The 8,228-nt window shown below is 39.5% G+C and overlaps 1 pseudogene; it reads right to left on the bottom strand.

The window, feature by feature from the left end:
• Positions 1-1,444: 1,444 nt before the first annotated feature.
• On the bottom strand, positions 1,445-1,544 carry LOC127077149 (uncharacterized; annotated as a pseudogene).
• Between the last annotated feature and the right edge of the window lie 6,684 nt (positions 1,545-8,228).

Consider the following 8,228-nt stretch of genomic DNA (forward strand, 5'->3'; position numbering starts at 1 on the left):
AGTAAGCAGAATAAGGGATCAAGACTGAGTCGGTCTATTTAAACTTAAAATTAAAATCAATCTTTTTACGGTCTCAACTTACAGGTTTAATAACAAGATTTTTTACAAAAGTAAAGGACATAAAGAAGTTAAAATCAATAGAGCGAGAGTTTGAGGTTTTAATTGGACAGTGTAAGTTAGGCATTAATTCTAGATCAGGGCGAGAGCAAGTTTTAGAGTTAATTAAATTCTGACCTTTTCCAAAAAGTATTTTTAAAGATTGAATGTGAGGACGAGAGTTAAGCATTTGGATTTAATTATATAACCTAAGTCAACAGAGCGAGAGTTTGAGATAAGGGTGTTTAAAACGGTCAGTGTTTTCTTAAGAAGAGTTTCTGCAACTTTATTGCTTTCAAAAAGTGGTTTTTGACTTAATTATAAGTGACAGCTACATTAATATAAAATCATGGTTTATTCAACAGAGCGAGAGTTTGAGATAAAACCTTTAACCAACAAAGTTAACCGAAACGATTTATTTTAAAACCAAGAAACCGACAAAGACTTGATTCCCTAGTTTTGACGAACTACATACCGATATCCGTTTTATTAATATTTAAGCTAGATCTTAGTTTAGCCTTTAGTTTTTCCCCAAACAATCAAACATTTTTCACCTTAGCTTTACGTAGTAACCTTAGATAACGGTATATCGATTCATAAGTCCCTGTGGGATCGATATCTTTTAAAACTACGCGATAGAACTGTGCACTTGCAGTTTGTATCCCATTCTCGACTCACACAGTCGAGGGATCAAGTTTTTGGCGCCGTTGCCGGGGACTTTTATTTAATCGATATCGTAACTCTTCCGTTACGCTGTAGAGACTAAGGTTTCTTTTTCTTCTATTCTTTCTTTCGTTGATTTGTATGCCACGCACTCGCTCACAAGGCGAACCGCTCTATTTACGAATCAACGATATCGAACTGTATCTCCGAGTCTTACGACGAATTCGGGAATACCGTGCTGAAAACAATCTCCCTCCTATCGAATTTCCTGATCTCAAAGATCTTCTTCTTTCACCCGAGATGGCAGAACCAGCTCGTGCTCTTAGAGATTATGTCGCTCCATCGCAAGATGAGCCGCATTCAAGTATTGCTCCACCCGCAATCGAAGCAAACAACTTCGAACTCAAACCTTCGCTGTTGCAGGCTGTGCAACAGAACCAATTCTCTGGAAATCTTACCGAAGATCCAAACCTTCATTTATCCGTATTTGTCCAATACGCCGATACTGTTAAAGCTAATGGTGTCACTTCAGAGGCAATTCGACTTCGTCTTTTTCCTTTCTCATTAAGAGATAGCGCTAGAAGATGGCTTCAATCTCTCCCTTCCAACTCAGTCACCACCTGGAACGAGTTGAAGAAAGTTTTTCTTGCCCGATATTTTCCGCCAAGCAAAACAGCTATGTTAAGAGCCCAGATAAACGGATTTAAACAGAAAGACAACGAGTCTCTTTTCGAAGCATGGGAAAGATACAAAGACATGATGAGACTTTGCCCACACCATGGTTTGGAAGACTGGTTAGTAATTCATACATTTTATAATGGTCTCTTATACAACACAAGGTTAACAATAGACGCCGCTGCAGGTGGTGCACTAATGAACAAACCTTATGCTGATGCCTACCAGCTTATCGAGAGCATGGCCCAAAACCACTATCAGTGGGGAACCGAACGAACAACGGTGGAAAAACCTCAAACGAAAATTGGCATGTACGAGATAAGTAACCTTGATCACGTTAATGCAAAAGTGGATGCTTTGGTCCAGAAAATTGAAAGTTTAAACGTATCACCCCCAGCCGCCGTGGTTGCTATAACTCAGAATTGCGAGGTCTGTGGAATCCAAGGTCACACTCCTGCGGAATGTCAACTCTTGACTGGAATCCAAGCAGAGCAAGTGAACTATGCTCAAGGAAGCCCCTATTCGAACACCTATAACTCAAATTGGAAGAACCATCCAAACTTTTCATATAAGAGCAATAATGCTTTGTACGCACCTGGACAGTCTCCAAATCAAGCCCCATCTATACCTCCGGGATATCAGAAACCGAATCCATCCATGCCTAACAATAACACCCCTAGGAAATCCAACTTGGAAATCATGATGGAAAACTTTATAGCTTCCCAACAACAAACCAATAAAGATTTCTTAAACCAGAACATACACATTGGCGAACAACTTAAACAACTAGCAAGCAAAGTAGATGCCTTGGCTACCCATAACAAAATGCTGGAAACACAAATATCACAAGTAGCCCAACAACAAGCACCTACTGCTGCCCCAACTGGTACATTCCCTGGACAGCCCCAACCTAATCCGAGAAGCCAAGCTCATGCAATTATATTAAGAAGTGGAACGGAAGTGGAAGGACCGTCTGATCCAAGGATAGAAAACCAAAACCCTAAGAAATCAACTGAGGAAAGTGAACCTAAGGAAAAGGAAGAGAGAAATAAGGAAACCCTAGAAAAGAAGGAACCTTATGTACCTCCACCACCTTACAAACCACCTATACCTTACCCTCAAAGGCTTGTTAAAACCAAAGATGCGAGCCAATTTAGAAAATTTGTTGATCTCCTTAAACAATTAAACGTTACAATTCCGTTCACTGAAGCTATTACGCAGATGCCCTCATATGCTAAATTCTTAAAAGAAATTCTTTCTAATAAGAGGAAACTTGAGGATAGCGAAACCGTTACACTCCCTGCCGAATGTAGCGCTATAATCCAAAACATGCCTCCTAAACTCAAGGATCCGGGTAGTTTCTCTATACCCTGTCACATAGGAAAATTTGTCATCGACAAAGCTTTATGCGATTTAGGAGCCGGAATTAGCGTTATGCCTTTATCCATATGTAAGAAACTGGAAATGGGAGAATTAAGACCAACCAAAATGTCTGTGCAACTAGCAGATCGTTCCATCAAATATCCTGTAGGAATCCTTGAAAACGTTCCCGTACGCATAGGTCAATTCTACATCCCCACTGATTTTACAATTATGGACATTAGAGAAGATGATATTACACCCATTATACTGGGAAGACCATTCTTAGCAACTGCCGGTGCAATCATAGACGTAAAACGAGGACGACTCACCTTCGAAGTAGGTGAAGAGAAAATTGAGTTCATTCTTTCCAAATTCTTGAAAGCACCTGCAATAGAAGATACATGTTACTTCATGGATATCATCGATGAATGCATAAAAGAAGCAGAGTTAGAAGAAGACAAATCATCAGACTATCTTTTAGAAGACAAATCTAACCAATGTTTAGCAATAACACCGGACCCTACGCAATGTCTTAACAAACCAACCCCTGACCTGAAAACACTTCCCAAAAATCTGAGATATGAATTCCTAGACTTAGAACTTGAACTTCCTGTGATAGTTAATGCAGACCTAGGAAGACTCGAAACAGAAAAACTCCTACATATCTTAAGGAAGTATCCCACCGCACTAGGATACCACATCACCGATCTTAAAGGAATAAGCCCTTCTATTTGTATGCACCGCATCATGTTAGAAGAAGACTGTAAAACCTCTAGGGAACACCAGAGAAGACTAAATCCGATCCTAAGTGAGGTAGTAAAAAAGGAAATAACCAAGTTATTGGAAGCAGGTATTATATATATCCTATATCTGATAGCAAATGGGTTAGTCCTGTACACGTTGTACCAAAGAAAGGAGGCATAACCGTTATTGAAAACGAAAAAGGAGAAACTATAACTAAACGAATCGAATCGGGATGGAGAATGTGCATTGACTATAGAAAACTAAACAAAGCAACCCGAAAAGATCATTTCCCTTTACCATTCATTGACCAAATGTTAGAACGATTAGCAAAACACTCACATTTCTGTTATCTAGACGGTTATTCAGGCTTCTTTCAAATACCAATTCACCCTGATGACCAAGAAAGGACAACGTTCACATGCCCTTTTGGTACCTTCGCTTATAGACGAATGCTGTTTGGTCTGTGTAATGCCCCTGCGACCTTTCAAAGATGCATGATGGCAATTTTCGCCGACTTTCTCGAAAACATCATGGAAGTATTTATGGATGACTTTTCTGTATACGGACAAAGTTTCGAAGAATGCCTTGAAAACCTGGAAAGAGTTCTTGAGCGATGTGTAAAAGTAAACTTAGTACTTAATTGGGAAAAGTGTCACTTTATGGTACAAGAAGGAATTGTTTTAGGACACATCATCTCGAACAGAGGAATTGAAGTAGACAAAGCCAAAATAGAGGTAATCGAAAATCTTCAACCCCCAGGAACCGTGAGAGAAGTACGAAGCTTTTTAGGACACGCCGGTTTTTACCGACGATTCATCAAAGACTTCTCTAAGATAACTAAACCTTTAACCGGACTGTTGATGAAAGATGCCGAATTCATATTCGACGATAACTGTTTAAAAGCATTTCAAAAGCTTAAGCAAGCATTAATCTCAGCACCCATAATGCAGACACCAGACTGGAATGAACCATTCGAAATAATGTGCGATGCCAGTGATTATGCTGTAGGTGCTGTCTTAGGACAAAGAAAGGATAAAAAGCTTCACGTTATATATTACGCAAGCAGAACCCTGGATGAAGCGCAAATGAATTACGCCACTACCGAGAAAGAACTCCTAGCAGTGGTATTTGCGCTAGATAAATTTCGTTCTTACTTGGTAGGAGCCAAAATAATAGTCTACACTGATCACGCTGCTATCAGGTACCTTTTAACAAAAAAAGATGCTAAACCTAGACTCCTAAGATGGATCTTGTTGCTACAAGAATTCGACTTAGAAATCAAGGACAAGAAAGGAACTGAAAACGTAGTAGCAGACCACCTCTCTAGACTTGAGAACCTTGAACCGGAAAGAACATCAATTAATGATGATTTCTCGTACGACAAACTTATAGCTACTTTGGAAGAGAGCAACTCCGACAAACGAGTAGAAACCACCTTAGCTATATCCGTCACACCGTGGTACGCTGATCTAGTCAATTATTTAGCTGCCGGAATAGTCCCACCTACTTTATCTTACCAACAGAAGAAACGATTCTTCTACGACATAAAACACTATTACTGGGATGATCCCTTACTTTTCAAAAGAGGCCCCGATGGTATTTTCCGTCGATGTATACCCGAAGAAGAGGTAGAAAATATAATCCAACACTGCCACTCCGCTCCTTATGGTGGACACACAAGTACATCCAATACCTGCTCTAAAATCCTACAAGCTGGCTTTTATTGGCCAACTATATGGAAGGACGTACATGCGGCTATTAAGGAGTGTGACAGATGTCAACGCACGGGAAACATATCTAGACGTGACGAAATGCCGCAAAAAGGTATTTTGGAAGTAGAGATTTTTGACGTGTGGGGGATAGACTTCATGGGACCTTTCCCATCCTCTTTCGGTAACAAATACATACTCGTGGCAGTTGACTACGTATCAAAGTGGATCGAAGCTATAGCTTCTCCAACAAATGACACCCGAGTAGTAACTAGACTCTTTAAAAATATAATATTTCCGAGATTTGGCATCCCAAGAATAGTAGTCAGTGATGGTGGATCACACTTTATATCCAAGGTACTCGAAAAACTACTACTTAAGTATGGAGTGAGACATAGGATAACAACACCTTACCACCCTCAAACCAGTGGACAAGTGGAAGTATCTAACAGAGAAATCAAGCAAATACTAGAAAAACGGTCGCCACTTCAAGGAAAGATTGGTCATTGAAATTACCAGAAGCTTTGTGGGCATACCGAACTGCTTATAAAACCCCCATAGGGACGACCCCATTTAAGCTCATTTATGGAAAATCCTGTCACCTCCCGGTAGAGTTAGAACATAAAGCCTATTGGGCTATTAGAAATCTAAATTTGAACTATAAGGCCGCCGGTGAAAAGAGAATCCTTGACATAAACGAATTAGAGGAACTCAGAAGAGACGCCTCTGAAAACGCCAGAATCTATAAAGAAAGAACAAAACAATGGCATGACAAGCGTATATCAAGGAAAATCTTCAAGCAAGGCGACGCAGTACTTTTATTTAACTCTAGACTAAAGTTATTCCCGGGAAAACTACGATCCAGATGGTCAGGGCCTTTTCATATCACTAAAATCTTTCCCAGTGGAGCGGTAGAAATAAAAGGAAAATCTACAGAACCGTTCACCGTAAACGGGCAACGTCTGAAACACTATCACTATGCGGAAACCAACGAGGATTCGCAAATCCTACACTTAGACGAAACGCCCCCAGGACCTATAGATTATATCTAACAGTTTCTTTGTCGAGCTTGCGACATTTAAACAAAGCGCTTAGTGGGAGACAACCCACAAATTAGTTTGTTATTTTCTTATTCTATTATTATCATTCCCCTATTTCTTTCTTAATTATTCTTTTAATTACTGTTTAGTATTCATTCTTGATTTATTCAAAAAGAAAAAAATAAATAAATAATAATAATAATTTTTCCTTCTTTCGGCATTTGGCCAAATCCTGACTTAAACTCATGTTTTCTTTTCTCTAGCTAGCACCAACCAGATGGGACATATTGATCGTATGGGTATCAAGTTCAGAGGAATGGCTCAGAAACAAAAGTTTGAAGAACTAGCCGCTAGAGAGATGCTACCTAGTTTATATGCTGATGATTGGGCTATGACTGCCCTTGGACTGAGACAGAGTGTCCTGTATTTGCTGAATCAAATAGGATGGGAGACATCCCCTATCCTAAGACATTTCACCACCTACCGGAGACTCACACTAGAATTCCTTAGCTCATTAATCTATCTACCCAGCCATGGAAAAGGAATTAGCAGAGGTTTTATCCAGTTCAGAATGTTCAACATGGAGTACCAATTTAATATTAGAGACTTCACCAACCTTTTGGGTTTTCCTACCTCCTTTGATACATTCACTGTAAGCCAGGAAGAACTTTTTGAATATAGAGAGCTTGAACACTTTTGGGGTAAGCTGACTGGAAATGATGAGCCCGAAGAACATGAGTTTCTCTCTGGAAACATACACAACCCAGCCTTCCGCTATTTCCATAAGATCCTGACCCACACTTTATTTGGGAAGAAGCCAAATAGTACTTCAGTTTCACGTGATGAACTCTTCATCATATTTTGTGCTTCCCAGAACCGTCCAGTAAACGGTGCCACTTTTATGTTAGCTAATTTGGACCACCTTATCCAGGATGAGCGAGCACCAATCAGAATAGGCGGTTTGATAACTATGATAGGTAATGCTATTGGATTACGTCAGCCTATGCTTGACCTAAACCCTTTTTGTGGCATTACTACTATGAGTATACCCTTCCTCTTCAACACTATGTTCATAGCAAACCTAGGGTCTGATGAGTTTGAGCTTATTATTGATAACCAGGTTCTTTGCTTATTCACCATGCCCGATCCTAGGACTAGCGTTCATAACCGCAGTAACTGGCTTTACAACCTGGACGAAACCCCTACTCCTGCTAGATCCACTGAATCCATCCAGGACTATGAGATTTGTGATGACTATGAGAATTATGTTGACCATACCTCTCATGCTGAATCTGACCCTCAGACACCATCCGGCTATTATGATATTGACCCTCCTCCTCAGCCTGTCCCGACCGAAGAATCAGCCATACCTGACCTCCGGCATCATATGCCCGGAACTGATTATCACACCGCCATTGAAGCTTTGATGTCAGAACAAGACGCCCTTAGAGGAGAATTTACTAACATGAGACACGAAGTTCTAGGATACATGAGCAGTATGACAAATCAGTTTCACGAGTTGATACATCGTGTTAACTCTTTTGCTCCTCCGGCCAGAGATCGTACAGAGGGATAGAATTTAGTTATTTTTCTAAGTTATTTAGTTTTAAGTTAGATTTTTCATTAATGTTATTTGAATTCATGTTCACATTTATTTCTCTTTCATTTCATTGTTTTCCTTTTCCTGTATTACATTATGATCATTTTATTGAAGCTGTTTATTTAATTTTATTATGCAATAGCTATTATGCTCTACTGTTACTACCTATGATTTATTATTATGCAAAGCAGATTAAGCGTGCATGATAAATTAAATTACAGAATAAACCAATCATAAGCAAAACAAAACAAAATAAATAACAAAAATAAAATCCTTTACCAAAGTGATTCTGTGAAACGCTACTGAAACCTTGCCAAAATGGAATGTGTGACGAGCGTC

The sequence above is a fragment of the Lathyrus oleraceus genome, chromosome 4 (genome assembly GCF_024323335.1).
Source record: "Lathyrus oleraceus cultivar Zhongwan6 chromosome 4, CAAS_Psat_ZW6_1.0, whole genome shotgun sequence".
In the NCBI taxonomy this organism is placed as follows: Eukaryota; Viridiplantae; Streptophyta; class Magnoliopsida; order Fabales; family Fabaceae; genus Lathyrus; species Lathyrus oleraceus.